The sequence below is a fragment of the Canis lupus genome, chromosome 15, assembly GCF_011100685.1.
Source record: "Canis lupus familiaris isolate Mischka breed German Shepherd chromosome 15, alternate assembly UU_Cfam_GSD_1.0, whole genome shotgun sequence".
Taxonomy (NCBI): domain Eukaryota; kingdom Metazoa; phylum Chordata; class Mammalia; order Carnivora; family Canidae; genus Canis; species Canis lupus.
In genome coordinates this window covers 15,962,080-15,979,411 of record NC_049236.1, presented here as the reverse complement: position 1 = coordinate 15,979,411, position 17,332 = coordinate 15,962,080, and the positions used below count along the sequence as shown (strand labels likewise).

The 17,332-nt window shown below is 43.7% G+C and overlaps 1 protein-coding gene and 1 long non-coding RNA gene across 9 annotated transcripts in view; one reads left to right on the top strand and one right to left on the bottom strand.

Annotated features, from left to right (window-relative positions):
* The window catches only part of RNF220 (ring finger protein 220), a 234,815-nt gene that overhangs the window by 12,964 nt on the left and 204,519 nt on the right, over positions 1-17,332 (top strand). The window lies entirely within an intron of this gene.
* On the bottom strand, positions 608-12,668 carry LOC119877019. Of its 3 annotated transcripts, none has more exons than XR_005370296.1 (4): positions 12,511-12,668; positions 9,374-9,648; positions 2,409-2,535; positions 608-814 (listed from the first exon to the last, which is right to left on the bottom strand). It is a non-coding gene; the product is annotated as an uncharacterized LOC119877019 (long non-coding RNA). The 3 variants fall into 3 exon arrangements; XR_005370298.1 differs by having other exon boundaries at positions 9,374-9,519; XR_005370297.1 differs by lacking the exons at positions 608-814; positions 2,409-2,535 and adding an exon at positions 7,060-7,579.

Sequence of the window (17,332 nt, the reverse complement as noted above, 5' to 3'; positions counted from 1 at the left end):
CAGGGGACGCAGGGAGGGGACGAGCGGGGGGCAGGGGTAGGGCAGTGGGAGTGGGGGCGGGGGCGGGGAGTGGGGGCAGGGGGCGTGGGGGGCGTGGGGGGCAGGGGGAGTGGGGGCAGGGTGTGGAGGGCAGGGGCGCAGGAGGGGGGGCAGGGCGTGGGGGTCAAGGGAGCAGGGAGGGGGCGTGGGGGGCAGGGGTGGGAAGTGGGAGTGGGAGCAGGGCGTGGGAGGGCAGGGGGCGCAGGGAGGGGACATGGGGGGCAGGGGGCGGGGAGTGGGAGTGGGGGCAGGGTGTGGAGGGCAGGGGCGCAGGAGGGGGGGCAGGGCGTGGGGGTCAAGGGAGCAGGGAGGGGGCGTGGGGGGCAGGGGTGGGGAGTGGGAGTGGGAGCAGGGCGTGGGAGGGCAGGGGGCGGGCAGTGAGGGTGGGGGCAGGGGGCGCAGGGAGGGGACATGGGGGGCAGGGGGCGGGGAGTGCGGGTGGGGGCGTGGGGAGAACGCATGGGGGCCCTCGCATCGGGGCCCCGCATTTCCCCAGGCGCCCGAGGACTTTGCGGCTTCCCCTGTAGATTCGAAATGTGTCCCCCCCCCCCCCCCCCAGTCTTGCTTTGCAAATTTGTAAACCGTTCCGGGGACTGTCTCCGGAGCCCTGGCCTTGCTGAACCCGCAGGACGGCCGGTGATGTTCGGGCGAGGCGAGGTCGCAGCCAGCACAGCGGGGCTTGTTAAAAGTCCGGGCAATTTCTGGAACTCTTCCCACGGGAAGTTTTCCGGGGCTGCCTTCCGGTCAGCGGCCCCAGGTTGATTATTTGGTGGCCCTTTTTTGTTTGAAAACAAAAAACACACATTGTATCCTAATAACAAAAGTTGCTTTCCCCTCCCCATCCCCTTTCCTCATTAGACAGAAGAGGAAACTGAAAAAATAGAATTATATTTTTTATAATAGTTTTTCTTATCTTTAACCCTTGTTAACTACATCCATCTGGTTAATAAACATTAGCACACGCTGCAATGTACTCTTTGTAAATACTCGGCATTTGGAGTGACAATACATTTAATAGAGTTCTATTTTCATAATTTTTTTTATATTTTTAACTTATTAACCACTTCCATCTGGTCAGTAAATATCAGTGTACATGCTGGAGTGTACTCTTTATAAATCCTTGGGATTTGGAGTGATGATACGTTTTAAGTGTAAAATCCACATGATTTAACATGAAAATTACAATAATTTTTGAATTTGAATATTTTCTCCCAACAGTTTAACAGCACTTCTCAATGCTATTTTAGCCCTCTTAAAGACAGATGAGTTGCAGACTTGAGGATAACTTATTGCTGTATAGCAGCTAACATGCCTTCACATTTAAAAAAAATACCATTTAAATGGTGGCATTTGTGGTTGAACAGAACCTAAAAGTGTGTGCTGTGGGTGGGAATTTGTAAATATCCCTTTCTTTGGACAAGGAGGAGAATTTTCTGCAAAAGAACTTTCACCTACTTAGTCTCTCTCTTATGCCTTTTCCAGGAAAAGATCCTGATTTGGGACCATGGGCTTAGGCCTAGAGAAATGATAGGCTGTGGTATGAATCAGTAAACCTCATAGATGCAAAGTAAACAGGAGAAATTCATTCCCTTCCGTTTTTACCCAATGGATTAGGTTTTTCTATAATCTTTTTTTTTTTTTTAATTTTTATTTATTTATTTATGATAGGCACACAGTGAGAGAGAGAGAGGCAGAGACACAGGCAGAGGGAGAAGCAGGCTCCATGCACCGGGAGCCCAACGTGGGCCTCGATCCCGGGTCTCCAGGATCGCACCCTGGGCCAAAGGCAGGCGCTAAACCGCTGCGCCACCCAGGGATCCCAGGTTTTTCTATAATTTTAATCACAGTTTAGTTTTAGTGCTAAAAAAATTTTTTTTCTGGCATTGGTGCCAATCACACCAAAGGGTTCAGTAAGTGTTAGTTGAGTACTGAATAAATTAATGGTGTGAGGGTAATCTAATTTTTTCTCTTAAGTTTTCATCAGTTTGCCACCACTCAGCATTGCACTGGATAATATCAGACTATGCTATCCCAAAGGTGTAGAATTTTGAGGGAAAAAAAAAGAATTTATTTTTGCCTTGAGGTTTAATAATGATAAAAGTAGGTAGGGAGTTTTTCAAGAAACATGTGAAATTGCCTTTCTCAAATACAGACTTACTGTGTTGATTATTTTGGGGTGCCAAAAGGATATTTCATAGCTTAAAAAACAATTTAAAATTTGCTTTTCTCACCTAACAACACTCTAGAAACCTAAGATCAGAGGCTATCCCCTTCCCAAATGTTTTCTCACAGCATTACATCCCCTATCATGGAGTCCACAAATGCTGATCCGCTTTTGATGTGTATTTTTAAAAAAAACAAGTTCCTACCCAGGTCCTGGTTGAAGCTGGAAACAGACAAGTGATGTGGGGGTTTTGTAGACACATATAACCATCTGGCAATTCAGACATTTGACCGTCAATTTTCTCTGTGGAATGTGTTCTGATTGAAGATGACCTAGAGGAAATGAAAGTTGTGTTTTGGGGGGAAAGACATGGTGCTGCATCCAGTACATTCTGTCCGGGAGACATGGAGCTTTAGGGAGGTCCAGAGCTGGATGTGTGAAGAAGGAACCTTTTGGTACAGTCTCATGAGAAATCAAGCCCAGTAAGCCTGAGTGTGACTCACCAGATGAGGGTTGTCTTTTTCCACTGAAATTCATTTGCAGGCTGAGACTTATGGCTTTGCATCCATCTTAGAGCAGCAGACAGTGAGAAGCTGTAGGGAGGGGGCAAGGGCCAGCCCTGGAGAGACCTTTGCTTTATTTTCAGGTATATGATTCCCATTTAGGTGCCAGCTAAGCCTATAGTGCTGTCGTTTGGCCTTGCTTTTTGGGGTGTGATTTATACCAAGTCAGAGTGGCCTAACAGAATAAATACCTGTGAGAGGAATAAATGTTGCATTTGCCCCCTTGAGCCTCAACTTGAAGATGTTTCAGATCAAAGGTGGGGAGACCATAGTAACCTAGGAGTTATGAGTTCAGCCTCTGGAGTAAGATCCTGACCCTTTAGCTTACTTACTCTGTGACCCTAGGCAGATTACTTGACCTCCCTGGGCCTCGGTATTCTCAACTGTAAAATGGGAGTTATACAACAACCTTCAAGGGCTGTTGTGAAGGATTGAATGAGATTAAGTACACAGATAATGCTTAGAACAGTTCCCCATACATACTAAGCATTCAAGGCATAATGATTTACTTCAAGGATAATCTGGTGGTATAATCTTCATTGTCAGAAGCACCCATTTAGCCAAACACATTAACAACTAGCATGTATGTAGGATCCTTTCACATATCTGTGCCTTATGGCAATGTGGCAAAAGAGAGAGAGAAAGTCACAGAGTCCTTTTCTGTGACAGCCAGCTGCTTCACCTCCCTTCATTATTACCCATCCACCAGGATTAGCCCTGGTGGCCCTCTGACCTCTTTCTCCTCTGTTTTATTTAGAAGCAAGGCAATATTTAAAGAAAAACCAAGTCTGAGTCTGGAAGAGGCTTGACCAGGGTTAGGTGTCTAGGCAGTGGCCCAGGTCAGAGAGGCCAGATCTCATCATATTTTCTGATTCTGGAACTTTGTATTATCAGATGGCATTTGAAATAAATGGACCATTAGTATTTGTGGTAGAGATTTGAGCTCTACATAATCAGGTTTTCTGTAATGGTATTTGACTGTATTAGAATTCCAAGTCCCCGAGTTTCCAGGGTGTCCCTAGATTTTAAGTTATATAGGCACTTTTACCCTCTTGCCTGTGTGAGAGAAATCTGTGAACCTTCCCCCATCTGTGTGTGTCACAGCCTCAGAGCATGATGGATTGTCTCTGCTTGGGGGAGGCTTAGGACGGGGCTTGAAGGGGCCTTGTAGGTCAGGAGAGAAATACAGCAGCAGGACTGAGCTGGGAGAGCTGCTGGGGAGGGATTAGCAGGGGAAGGGGAGGGCAGGGTTGGGCGGGGATAGGCCTCTTCCATGGTGTCTGTGTGCATTTTCTAGGAGTAAAAGAGGGCTGTCCATTACCCTGAGTGCACAAATAAACTCAGTGTTTTCTTCTTTGTAGAAAGAAAGCCCCGTGGGGCTTGGGAGTATCAGAGAATGATTCTGCATATCAGTGGGAGAGGTGGGGAGTAGGGGGATGGGAGTGGGCAAGCCTGACCTTCTGCCTAAGGTCTTTGGATTTGAGTCTATTAAATATAGTGGTTCGTATTTGAAAAGTCTCCTGTTCACATAGGAATGTAGCATAAATAGCCATTGGAAGCCAACTGAGGCTGACCCCTCAATCCTTACTGGTTCCTACATGGCTTTGTTGCCAAGAAGGGGTTCACGTCACTGTTGGTGCTGTGTTGTGTCCCTACACAAAGGTGGACCGGGGGTAGGAAGGGAAATGCTCACCATTCTGAATTTTGAATTGTTAAAGAAGGAGGAAAGTCTGAGATCTAGGCCCAAATGCCAAAGTCATTGGAAGGAAGGAATTCCAGAAAAGAGTTCTGAGTTGGACCCAAGAGGTGGATGGAGAAGTAGAGGCAGTAGCTCATGGTAGGGTAAGGAATCAGCAGGACTGCAGTTAGGGCCTAGGCTTTCGACTTCCTTCCTGAGCAGTAAAATTAAAAAAAAAAAAAAATCCTTAGAACAACAAAAGTCTGGACGCATGGGCTTCCTTCCTGACAGGCCAACCTGGTGGGGGCTTCATTCAGCCTGAGCAGCAGTCAAGGCTGATTTACTGGTAAGAGATCCCAGACAGACGTTTAGGCTTAACCCTTTCCTAACTGCAGAGATGACTTATTGCCAAGGCTGCCCTCTTCTTCCAACTTCCCATCATGGGTGTGAGTTAGCTTCTTACTGCCATTTGTTCTTTATTTAAAGAGGGTACCTGCTGCTGAAGGGCTTCATACCCTCTTCATGAGAAAGAAAGCTGAGTCTACGAAAAGTTGAATGACTTGAAAGAGATCTCAGCATCCAGTCTGTGACAGGGCTGGCATTGTGGCTTATGGCCGATTTAACTCTCAGGCTCTTGGTGACGTTATATTGACTTTGGAGCATTATATCCATCCTTGGTCATGGGAAGTGCCTCCTGGAGTCTGTATCGGGTGATGCTGTGAGCCTCAGCTCTGCCTCCATACAGTACTGGCACCACAGAAGGACTGGTGCTGCTTGTCTTAGGTGTTTATTGGCGTATTATGGATAAAACTGGCAGAGTACATGAGGCATGATTCAGTTTCCATCTTGCTAGTATGATGCACTCATTAATTCATTTAATTATTCAATCAGTATTTACTAAGTAGCCGCATTGTTCCAGGTGCTTTGCTAAGTGCTGGGGACATAACCATGAGTGGAACATAGTCCCGGCTTTACTAGAATTTAAAGTTTAGCAAGCAATTGCAGGAAGTTGTGAAAAGTCCTATAAGAGAAGTATAAAATGCCATGGGATTAGAAACTGGAGCACCTAATCTTGTCTATGAGTGCAGATAACTTTCTGGAACCTAGTGACCTTTAAACTGGTATCTGGAAATCAAAAAGGAATTACTTATTCAAAGGGGCTAGGTGTGGCAGTTTGCCTTTCTGGACAAAGTATAGCATCTGAGAGAGGAAGAAGAACTTCAGAGCTGCCAAGGATTGCTCATGATAAAGTAAAAATAGAATTTCTGTCTGCCAGGACCTGAGACATGACCTCAGATCATGCTACGGCCAGGTGTTCTTGAGAACATTCGTTTGGTGCTTATATGGTTCAGAAGCCAAATATCCTATAGGGTTTTGCTTTTGAAGTAACCTTCTTTCGTTTTGTCCGTTTGTTTTGTTGAAGTATAATTAACTAAAGTAGTAGATGTAGTAGCTAATTAACATACAGTAGTAGCAGGCATTAGTTTCAGGCATACAATATAGTAATTCAACAATTCTATACATTACTCAGTGCAGTGCTCATCAAGATAAGTGTTCCTCTTAATTCCCTTCACCTATTTCACCCATCCTTCCCCACTCACTTCCCCTCTGGTAACCACCTGTTTATTCTCTGTATTTAAGAGTCTGGGTTTTTTTGTCTTTTGTTTTGTTTATTAAACTCGGCATATGATTGAAATAGTAGGGTATTCAGCATATGATTGAAATAGTAGGGTATTTGTCTTTCTCTCACTGACTTAATTATAATTACTGAATTATACCTTCTAGGTCCCTCCATGTTGTTGAAAATGGCAAGATCCCATTCTTTTTTATGGCTGTGTTATAGTCTATAGTATATATATAACCACAACTTCTTTGCCAATGCATCTATAGATGTACACTAGGGTTGCTTTCATATCTTGGCTATTGTAAATAATGCTGCAATCAACATAGGGGCGCATATATCTTTTCAAAATAGTGTTTTCATTTTCTTTGGGTAGATACCCACTAGTGGAATTCCTGGATCATAGGGTAATTCTAGTTTTAAATTTTTTTTGAGAATACTCCATCTTGTTTTTCACAGTGGCTGCACCAATTCATATTCCCACCAACAGTGCACTTTCCTTCCACATCCTCCCCAACACTCGTTATTTTTTGTGTTTTTGAGTCTAGCCATTCTGACAGATATAAGGTAATATATCTCACCATAGTTTTGGTTTGCATTTCCCTGATAATTAGTGGTGTTGAGCATCTTACCATGTGTCTGTTGGCCATCTCTATGTCCACTTTGGAAAATTTTCTTTCTTTTTTTTTGGAAAAATTTCTGTTCAGGTCCCCTGCCCATTTTTAATTGGATTATCTGTGGGGTTTTTTTTTTTTTTTTTTTTGTATTGAGTTGTATAAATTCTTTATACACTTTGGATACTAACCCCTTATCAGATATATCACTTGCATATATCGCCTCCCATTCAGAGGGTCATCTTTCGCTATGCAAAACAAAAACAATACAAAACAAAATAACTTTCTAAACACAAGCCACTATAAAATACTTTCTAATGACATATGATATCTTAAGACCCATGAGCACCCAGAACCATGGTTGGTACAAAGTACTCAGGAAATATTTATTGAATATAAAAGACCATTACCCTGATGATGTTTAGGGGGGTAGGTCAGGAGCTCTGGCCTTTTTACTCAAGTTCATGCTCAGCTCTATACTTTGCTTGCACAGAGACCCAATAGGTCTCAAGATCTGTAGTTAAACTACCCTGACCGTTAAACTAAGCCACACAGCACCCAGGATTCTTGGCAGGATTTCTTGGCAAAGTTTCCTATGGGAGGTGCTTTGCTCAGGCATGACTTTCATGAGGGAGGTTAGACTTTTAGTGCCAAGACTATTGAAGAAGGAAAAAAAGAAGGCAAGGAAACCGTTGTTCCAGGCTGGCACATGTAGGCATACTAAAAACAGTTCACTCCAGCCAGGGCTTCGCACGCTGCCATCCCTCTTGTGGTTTTCCTTCCCCTGGCCTCTTATCGTGGTCATCACTCAACATCCACAGCGTTTCCTGTAGAGAGCAGTGCTAGGGGCTGTTTGCAGAGGAGTCAAAAAAGTAGATGATACTTCCTCTTCTTGAGGGCCTTATGGTTAAGGTGAGTGGATGGGATATATATATGAAAAAGAAATAATAGCATAAAATAACAGACAACAATGGCTCTGGGATTTCAAGAAGAGTCATTCCCAATGCTAGGTTTCTTAAAATGTGATCTTAGGACCACCAGCTTCCCCTACCACCTGTGAGGGAGGAGGGAGTGGTTTGGGGGTGAGGAGGGGAATATTGAATGCAGATTCCCAGGGCCCTCTCCAGACCAGCTAATCAGAATCACAGGGAATGTGACCTGGAAATCTGTACATTTAGCAAGCAGGGGATTCTTAGACTCCTTCAAGTGTGTCTTACCCTCCCCCCTTCCCCCAGAGTAAGAGTCTCAGAGGGAAGCTTTCACCAAGGAGTACACAGCTTTGGAGGAAGGGGAGTCAGCATAGGCGAGTAGAGAGGAAGAGGCTGGGATTCCACCCAGAAGCCCGGGATGGCAAGAGTGAAGATGAAGTCTCCGCTTAAGACAGTATCTTTCTTCTCTAGTCTCCTGTTATGGGTAGGATCTGCCCAACTGCTTCTAGTTGCCCCCTTGGCCTTTGCTCCTCCTCGGGTTGTTTCCCCTTTTCTCCCTTATTGCTGACCGGCTGATTGTACATGCTCAGACCGCCCCTTTCTTGGTGCAATATTGTAGCTGTAAGGTGGCCCAGTGGAGGGGCTCACGGTGCTTAGCCAGATGTGAGGGAGCCAGTGCGCGCTTTGGTGCTTCTTGGGCTCCAGCCAGCTTGGCTTTCTCACTGCTGTTACTGCCGAGTTGGGGCTGGAGAGGGTTTTTGCCAGCCTCCTCTCTCCTCTTCCCCAGCCCTTAAGCTTTCTTCTTATGCTAAAATGCTCATTTGTAAAGAAATAAGAGTGGCGGGTTGGAGAGTTAGAGGAATCTCTCTGAGGCTGAATTAGTCAACACCTGCAGATTGGCTCTCTGCTTCAAGCTTTAACCCTGCTGGGGACAGCTGCCAGTGGATAGAAAGTTAAATGAACCATGAGTAGGGGCTGGGGCTGAGGTTCAGGTGGTTCAGGCACCTGTACACACGAGTGGATACTCTCATCAGTTTTGGTCATGGACTTGGGAGTGGCGTCCTTTTCCCAACATACTCCTTTTAAACTATTCATCACATTGTAATCATTTGCCTAATTGTCCCTCCTCCGTCAGCTTGAGTCTGTCTCCTTATGTGACTCTACCCAGTGTTTCTCCTCGTGTAGCACCTGGCTCAATAAATATTTGTTGTGAGAATAAGTGAACCCAGGGTCACTGTTTCCTCGACCGAGTTATGCTGAGTGTTGCCAGCTGGCTCTACCCACTCTGACATAGTCTGAAGGACCACACAGAATCCACCACAGGGCTGGGCACCCCTTGGCACATTTACAAGTGGGAAGTGATGACTACAAATAGAAGCTTTGGAAACAGCTCAGCGACAGGGCGAAAGGACAAAGCCAGAGGCTCCAGCTTCTCATTTCCAAGCTGTGTACCTTTGGGTATGTCACTGTCTCTCTGAGCCCCAGTGCCTCATATATAAAATGAAAGGTGGCAAACAATCCCTGCCCTACTTTACAGGGTTGTTGAATCAGGAAAGGTAACACAGATGTGTTTTGTCATCCAAAAGTTACCGTATAAATGGCACACAAACACCGAGAGCACGGATAACGCATTCACTGTATAATGTATTCATCCCCTTCGGAGAGCATCTGTCTAAGGAGCAGCATGGTCTTGGGGGGCGGAGGGGTGGGGGGTAAAGCAGTTTATGAAATACCTGAATGTTCAACCTAGAGGGAGCCCTCCTACCTGCAGTTGCATCCTTGCTGCTGGACTCCAGAAGAGAGGCTGCGTTCCCTGCCACCGGCTGAAGCATTATTTTCCTCGGTGGTTTGGGACAAAAGTTTTGTAGACTCTTTGTGGATGTAGGTTGGCAGGCCACTCTCCGTACAGATCTGTGACATCAGAGCTGAAATATTATTTTGCTGGATTCCCACTGAAATGAATTCATCTTCTGCCTTTCTTCTCAGCAAAGTTCAGAGCACCTTTCTTTTTCAATTCCCAGGGCCCGTGACTCTCTCTTCCTACTTTGGGGAGGGAAATATTTTGACTTAGAAGGTCTTAGCCTAAGGAATGAGGGGCAGAAGAGAGGTGAAGAGGGCTTTCTGTCCTCGAGACCTTGCCTAGGCTGCAAGAATAGCCACTCTCTACAGGCGAGTATGACAAGATGAAGAGGGCCATCAGATTTGGAAGGATTTGGAAGGACTTGCCCTGCAGGCGAGATCTTTAGAAGTCAGAGCTTGAGCCAGGAGGATTGGAAAGAGCAAGCATTTGAAAAAGGCTTTACTTGTGCGGTAAACTTCATTGTGTGATTATTTAATAGACCATTAACAAGCAGATTCATTAACAAGATCTTAATTAACAAGTTCCAGGGTTATTCCTCCAACTTCCCAGGGGAACTGTTCTCCTCCTATTTAGTCCCAGAGACTTCCTATCCTCCTTAAACTAACCATTCCAGACGCATTTAAATTCGGTCTTTTTATTGCAAGAGAAATGACTGCGGGCAAAGGCAGGCACCGAGCACTACTCCTAATAAGAAAAGCTAACACCTTTTGAGTGCTTTCCACGAGTCAGACACTGTTCTGAGTCCTTTACAAGTAATTGTGTATTTAGTCCTCATAAAATCCCTCCAGGAGCAGGGTTGTTACCATGTCCATTTCACAGATGAGGAAACTGAGGCCCAGAGCATTTAAGTGGTGTACCCACTGTCGGAAAAGCTAGGGCTAGCAGAGAGGAGATTCAGATGCAGGCAGCTCTAGAGCCTATGGGAAGGTGGAAAACCCCAAAAGAGGGAAGTCGTGAGGTAGTAAGAATAGGACTTGTGTCTGTTCACAGCGTGCCAGATGCTTCTCGGCACCTCGTGTCTGTATGCCAGGCTGTGTCCACACTGGGAGAAATTGTGGGAGCCCTTCACAGTGAGGCAGCCCCAAGGCACAGTCTCTTTTAGCCCACTCACAGTCCTTGGTCACCCTGCCTGTGCTGTGAGTTCCTTGAGGTAGGGACTGTGTCTTACTCCTCTCTGATCTCAGTCTCTAACGTGTTGCCTGGAACTTACTAGTTGTGATCTAAAACAAAACCCAGTCTGTGTTGATGGGAGAGGGGGCAGATGGCTTAGCATCTGCTGACTCCTCATGCTGTTTGTGGTGCAGAGCCCGCCTGTGTGGTACCCTGCACTTCACAGAGCAGTGCAGGGAGAGCTAGCTCTGAGATGGATGCTTCTAGTCTTTCTGTGCCTCAGTTTTCTCAGGATAAAGCGGGACTAACACTAATACCAGTCCCTAGGGGTGTTATAAGGGTTAAAGGGGTTAATATAAGATGCAAATAAAGTGTCAAGAATAGTTCCTGGCCCCAAGTAGGCCTTAAACACATGTTAGATTTAATAATCTCTATTACAAGGGCTCAAGCACAGTTTTGAAGTCTCTTGAACAAGGCTCTTCCCCACCAGCCTCTATTCTTTTTTTTCTTTCAAAATTTTTTTTCTTTCAAATTTTTATTTAAATTCTAGTTAGTCCCAGTTTCTTTCTTTCTTTTTTTTTTTGTTTTTGTTTTTGTTTTTGTTTTCTTAAAGATTTTATTTATTTATTCATGAGAGACACACACAGAGAGAGACAGAGACACAGGCAGAGGGAGAAGCAGGCTCCATGCAGGGAACCCGATGTGGGACTCAATCCTGGGACTCCAGGATCAGGCCCTGGGCTGAAGGCAGCGCTAAACCGCCGAGCCACTGGGCTGCCCTAGTCCCAGTTTCTATTCCTGATTACATCATAGGGGCAGTGACTGGTGAGTCCTGATCTCTTAGGGGTTTGTGACAGTTCTTTCGATAGCTGAAAAAAATTCCCAATTGACATTAAGGAACTGGTACCTATGATGTTGTCTTTCCTTCTTGGCTCCAGTTAAATGGGGGCTGGAGCAAGAATGACTACAGCTCACCTCAATGATCGCCCCTTGTAACTACCCTAAATGGCACAGGGTAGAAATAACCAGAATTCCACACTACACTCCTACTTGGGGAAGGACAGGGAGCCATCAGGACTTTATCTGGGAATAAAGCGTTTGGTTAGTCTTGTTCTTGGCCTCTTCCTTGCCAGCCTTTCAGAGAGCAAGCTTGTGGACTCTGGCAGCTATACTTGGGAGAAGATAAGGAAGTGTCAGAGTGCCTGAAATCATTGGGAAAATTGACCTAGGAAGGAACTGTCGCAGGTTGCTTTATTTTGCTTGCTCTCTGATTACTTATGTGGAGCTTACATGAAGCCATGTTTTCCTCTTTATCGGAAGAAAACAATTACTTCTCTATTCAGATTCTCATCCCATTTGTACATTCTGTAAATACCCATCTCCTCAGTCTCAACTTGAAGACTCACAAGAGCACCTGTTCTCATGCTGGCTACTTTTGCTCCCATTCCTGCCCTATCATCTCTCATTAATGATAGATGCCCATAAATCCCCAAACTGGCCTCCCTCTTCCCAACTTAGCATCTTTGTGTTCTTTCTAAGTAGCTCGGCCATAATATCACTTTCTTTAGCAGCATTCTAACTTCTAAGAAGCTTAATAGGCAAGGAGATTGTAGGGTCTTTGACTTTTCTCTGAGCTTTAGCCCTAAGTGGTTTATTCTATTAAGCTGATTCTTGGTGGTGGATAGAGCTTTGCTGCATAAGAAGTTGGATGGGGGGGGGGGGGTGTTGCAGTTTTAGGAATAGGATACTTTCACTCCCTCTTCCACTGTTCCCCACCCTCAAACCCATTCCTGCACTAGGATCCTGTTTTCAGAGCTCAGGAATGAAAGGGGTGGTGACGGAGCCAAAGTAAAGAACTTTTCTTTGAGGACTTAAGAAGTTGGCTTTTTTTTTTTTTTTTTTTTCTTTTTGAGCTGTGCTTTGCCTCTTACCTCTATCCTTCCTGCCCATTTGTTCCTCTTCTTCAATCAGCCACTTTGGGATTTTTCCTTTTTTTCCTTCCACCCTTTGCCTCCTCTCTAATTCTAGCTACAAAAAAGGGAGCAATGACTAAAAATTATGAACTGTTGATTCAAAGAGAGGAAATCCAGGTGTGGAATGTAGAAAAAGAATAACAGATTCGATTCTAACAAAGGAAACAATGCAGAATTCTTCTCAATGTTCTTTTTCTTTAGAGTTACACCAAGATGAATTTATGCCTTCTGATATTTTGGCCCAGATTAAAGATCTTCAGATTTCCCTATTAACATTCTCTCTTGGTTCAGAAGGGCCAGCAGGTTGGGAGAGCAGGGCAGGGGAAGAGTGTTTTTTGTTAAACCATCTTGAGCTGCAGGAAAACTATAAAGGAAATTTGTGAGCAGGAAAACCAAGGTTGCTGGAGAAGTGAGGAAAGGAAATCAAGAGTGTAAGTGTAGAAAAAAAAGTACAGCGAGACAGGTGAAGGGGGGTTTAAGAGGTACAGACATCTAGTTATAAAATAAGTCAGGAAGCTAAAAAGAGAAACATAGGGAATATAGTCAATAATATTGTAATAAGCTTATATGGTGACGGGGATGACTGCATTTATCATGGTGAACCTTGTGTCATGTAGAGAGTTGTTGAATCACTATGTTGTACATCTGAAACTAATGTAATATTGTATGTCAACACTACTTCAATAATAACATTTTTTTAAGAAAAGTACAGGACAGTCTCAGAGAGGGCAGGAAGAAAACCAAAAGTGATCAGAAAGCTAAAAAGAAGGAGAGAATGCTTGAAGATGGCTGTGGGAAGATGATGGAACATTGGAAACATTTAAGGAAATTACGAACCATTTGTTTCATAACATACCCCTTGTTGGTGAAGCTGTGGGGACACCAGGCCCTGTATGCATAGGTGGGAATGTAAAGTGGCCTAGTCTCTTTGTTTTGTTTTTTTTTTATTTATTTTTATTTATTTATTTATGATAGTCACACAGAGAGAGAGAGAGAGAGAGAGGCAGAGACATAGGCAGAGGGAGAAGCAGGCTCCATGTACCGGGAGCCCGATGTGGGATTTGATCCCTGGTCTCCAGGATTGCGCCCTGGGCCAAAGGCAGGCGCTAAACCGCTGCGCCACCCAGGGATCCCGGCCTAGTCTCTTTGGAAGGCAATTTGGCAATATCTATGAAAATTTTAAATGCAAAAAAAAAAATTTTTTTAATGCAAATATCCTTTGATGCAGTTCAACTGTAGGAAGATGTATGTACTTTATAATATTGTTAGTAATTTGAAAACCCCCTAAATGTACATTGATAGGGAATTGATAAGTTATCATACATCTCTCTTGTAGAAAACTGTGTCATGGTTTTAAAAAGTAAGTTAGGGCCGGGTGTGCTTATATATAAAACAAGGTACAGAAAAGTACAGGACTCCTTTGTACAGAAAAGAAGATACATACATATATATCTTTATATGCGTATAAAACTTTTGGAAGGGAACAAAAGAGGTTGTTAACAGTAGTTTTATTTGGGGAGTATGACTGGGAAGGAAAGTAGAAATAGTACTTTTTATTTTATGCTCTTCTGCAGTATTTGAATAGGTAACATATGTATGTACTATTTTTACAATTTAAAAATCCAGTTTATGATTTAAAACGTAGTTTGGAGGTGCTAGAATAGATCAAGGATGTTAGGTGAAAAAACTAAAGAAATCTGAATAAAGTATGAACTTGAGTTAGTAATAGTGTATCAACATTGGCTCATTAGTTATAACAAATGCAGCATACTTAAAATAAGATGTAAATCATAGGGGCAACTGGGTGTGAGGAATATGGGAACTGCCTGTACTATCTTTGCAATTTTTCTGTAAATTTAAAAACTTCTAAAGAAGTTTATATTAGACAGACAATTTGGGGGCACCTGGGTGGCTCAGTTAGTTAAACATCCGGCTCTTGATCTCAGCTCAGGTCTTGATCTCAGGGTCATGAGTTCAAGCCCTGAATTGGACTCCACTTAAATAAAAAAGGACAATTAAAAAAAAAAAAAAGACAATTTGGAAGACTATATTACAGGAAAGGCCCATGACCTAGCCTTTAAAGATTGAATCTTAGAGAGATGATTTGATAAAGCTGGATGATTTCTGTAGTTCTAGAACTCATTACTGATTGGTTCTGTTTCTTCCGAATGCAAAGTGGAATGGGATGGATAGTCACAATTGCTGTGAAAGTGTCTGATTTTGTTGTTGTTTCTTAAAAAGTTAATTTTCTTTTCTGAATTAGTTTATAAAAAGATTAAATTAACTGATGGCTATTTCAGCTTCACCATCCAAAAAGTACAGGTGCAGGAGCTACCTAGTGAAGGGAGTTTAAACATGAAAAGAGACTTTATGGTGGCCAAATGCTTCCTGCTTTATTCAAGTGAGCACGGCGGGGTGAACAGAGAGCAGATGTGAGGATTAAATTGTATTCCACTTAAGCAGTTCTGTTTGTGGTTATTTATATGAGATTTGGCGCTATGGCCAAGTAGGAGCAGGCCAGAAGACTCTGTTCCTAAACCCATCTTCTAAGTGGGCTCTCTTCCCTTCTCAGGCACTGGCCAGGGCCAGTGCTGGCCATTAGCTGAGTTCTGTGCAGGATTAGGGTCTAGAGAATGCAGACCTGCCATTGGCTTAATATAATATGTGCTCCTCCTCCTCCTCCTCCTCCTCTTCTTCTTCTTCTTCTTCTTCTTCTTCTTCTTTTTTTAAGATTTTATTTATTCATTCATGAGTGGTACAGAGAGAGAGGTAGAGAGAGAGGGAAGCAGGCTCTGTGCAGGGAACACGACCTGGGACTCGATCCCGGGTCTCCAGGATCATGCCCTGGGCTTAAGGCAGGTGCCAAACTGCTGAGCCACCCAGGTGTCCCAATATGTGCTCTTCTATCTTTCTGCCTCTGATAATAAGAAATAGTTAAGACCAAAGATAAGAATTTTCCCTTTGAACTAACTTACATGCCGGCCAGAGGAAGGCAGAGTTAGTTTTACCTTTCCATGTAGTAAAGGGAGATCTCTAGGCCTTACTCACATTGGCCCTAGCACCCAATTCAGAGGAGGGCTCCTTTGCAGTATTGGTTGCAACTAACTGCTGACTTCATATTTCTTGGAATTCCTACTCCCTTGGCTTCTGGGACATTATACTTCCATTGTTCTTCTCCTCCTCCTTTGCCCTTGTTTCTGTTCCCACAGTACCTGTGTTTCCCTGTATCACAGCACTTACAACTTTTTTATTGTGATAGAGTATCATGTGCATTGGTGAGGGGAGTAAAGTGCTATGTTAGCCTGTAGAGGAATTTTAAAACACCAGTCACCTGAAAGTTGGTCTGCTTTTTAATGTCATTGTGTGCTGGCAATTTTAAATAACATCAGTTTGTCAGTTATAAAACATTTCTCCCCAAAAATCTCTTTTGTTGGCCTAAGTTCTAAAAATAAAGATTGCTGTAGTGACTCTTATATATATATATGTAACTTTTAAATAAGCATGTTTAAATTTTATTCTTTTTTTTTTTAATTTTTATTTATTTATGATAGTCTCACAGAGAGAGAGAGAGAGAGAGGCAGAGACACAGGCAGAGAGAGAAGCAGGCTCCATGCACCGGGAGCCCGACATGGGATTCGATCCCGGGTCTCCAGGATTGCGCCCTGGGCCAAAGGCAGGTGCCAAACCGCTGCGCCACCCAGGGATCCCAATTTTATTCTTTAATTACATTGCATTCTATAGGGAAGAATTGAGAGAACTTTTAGTTATACTGTGGATCCATGACACCTGCAGGCTCACTTTGCTTTGAGAGCAGGGGCCTAACAGTTCAGAAGCAGTTGAGCTCACTTAGGACTCCAGCTCCTGTGATACTGCACCCTTCTGCATGTAAACAGTAAATTCAAAATAAAGCACATTAAGTGTAAAGATAAACAAAAATCGAGCTGTCTCAGGCTGCCATTCTTCTTGACTTCTTGGAGTCCTTTATGTTTAAATTTTGAAACAGTGATACAAACTAAGAAGTGGGGTGTGACATTTTCATTTGGTATATGCAAATTTTAGTTCATCTAGTAAACAGTTTACTAGACTAGAATATCTTTAAAAATAAAACATTAAAAAAAAAATGTTAGATTGTTAATCTAAAATGGGCAGCCCAGGTAGCTCAGCGGTTTAGCACCGCCTTCAGCCCAAGGCCTGATCCTGGAGACTGGGATCGAGTCCCACATAAGGCTCCCTGCATGGAACCTGCTTCTCCCTCTGCCTGTGTCTCTGCCTCTCTCTCTCTCTCTCTCTCTCTCTCTCTCTCTCTGTGTGTCTCTCATGAATAAATAAATAAAATCCTAAAAAAAAAAAGATTGTTAATCACTTATGTTAAAACTGAAGAATCAATCAAGAAAATAATTGTTATCATTGATTATGACATGATTATTTATTTGTCATAAAAAATGATGCGCTGTGTCCAACATGCCCAGTATGGCCCTGGAGGTGATGTTTGAATTGAATATGAATGGTGAGCAAGTGACAACTACATAAGGGTTTGGGTCCTGGTACATTTGAGGGACAGAGAGTCTGAGGACTGGGATGGAGTGAACGTGGGGAAATACAGCAGTATAAGAAAGAAAGAACAGCCAGGTCTCCATGAATTTTTTTTTTAAGATTGTATTTATTCATGAGAGAGAGAGAGAGAGAGAGGCAGAGACACAGGAAGAGGGAGAAGCAGACTCCAATGCAGGGAGCCCGACGTGGGACTCGATCCCGGGACTACAGGATCATGCCCTGGGCT